This window comes from Mandrillus leucophaeus, unplaced genomic scaffold, assembly GCF_000951045.1.
Source record: "Mandrillus leucophaeus isolate KB7577 unplaced genomic scaffold, Mleu.le_1.0 Scaffold881, whole genome shotgun sequence".
Taxonomy (NCBI): domain Eukaryota; kingdom Metazoa; phylum Chordata; class Mammalia; order Primates; family Cercopithecidae; genus Mandrillus; species Mandrillus leucophaeus.
In genome coordinates, this window is record NW_012109597.1 from 20,170 (window position 1) to 21,359 (window position 1,190).

A 1,190-nucleotide genomic window follows, 5' to 3' on the forward strand; every position below is an offset into this window, starting at 1 on the left:
CCAAAACAACACAGCATTATTCTCGGGTGCTCTGAAGACATAATTCAGTCAATTCCTATTCAGTTTATTTGCCAAGTTCCTTATATCCAACTTTAATCTAACTATTTCTTCCCAGTCCAATGAGCCAGATTTCCCATTTATTCTGGGTTGGAGAAAATCTTGTCCTAGGAGTCCCAAAAGTCATGGAGGAAAACACTATCTCTCAAAATAAAGAAACTCTAACTGACTGTAATTATAGCTGCCATTGCACTCAATGATAGGCACAGGTTCCCAGACGTTCCTCATGACTGCAGGGCACATCACAGACACGTGCTCACTGACCAGGATGCCTGACTCAAGCATCTGTTCTTTCTGTCCCCTGAGATTCAAGTCAGCCAGTCTCTTTAATCAGAGAGGCTTGTATCAGGGTTTCCTTCAGCTAGATGTTTCAAATGCACAAAGATTCTGGTAGAAAAGACACTACTAAAGCTAGAGAAAGATGCTTGAGCCTAGATGGCCAGTCCACAGATTTTCATAGAATATTTATTGTGTAGTAGGAATAGTGCCATGTGCTAGTCATGTAACTATTTGCTCATGGGATTTATACTTCGGTGGGCAGGTCCTCTCCCAGAGTTTTTCCTGTGCACCTTTATCTGATTGTCTCCATCTTATATCCTCGATCAACTCTCCTTTCTTATTTATATTCCTTACTATTGTCACTGTATTCCAGAAGCCAGGTAGCAGAATATAGTAGAAAACCGTTAATTAATGCATGAGCTACTCTGAAGAATACGTTAGTAGTGTCTCATTTTATAGGCGTGGAACTGAGCTTCACAGAGGAGAAATGAGTTTCCCAAGACGTGCAGCTAAATAGACTTCCATTCCCCTTTGGGCAAAAAAGAAAAAAAAATAGTTGATACGTGATATGGGTAGCTTCTTCCTGATGTGCTTATTTTCTTAGGTTCAGGCTCTGATCCTGCTGGAGCCCTATTTACAGGTAAATGACAAGGATGGTGAGAATGTGGCTAGAATTGTCTAGAAACTTTTGTGCTCAAAGTGGTCAGGGGCAGCCAGCACAAAATCTGTTCAAGATTCAAATTCAAAGTGCTTTCTTTTTTTTTGTTTTTCAGATTTTTATGATTTTTAGTACCTCTGCTGATAACTTGTTTTTCTCTCTCTCTCTTTTGGTTTCTGAAAAGTGAAAAAAAAAA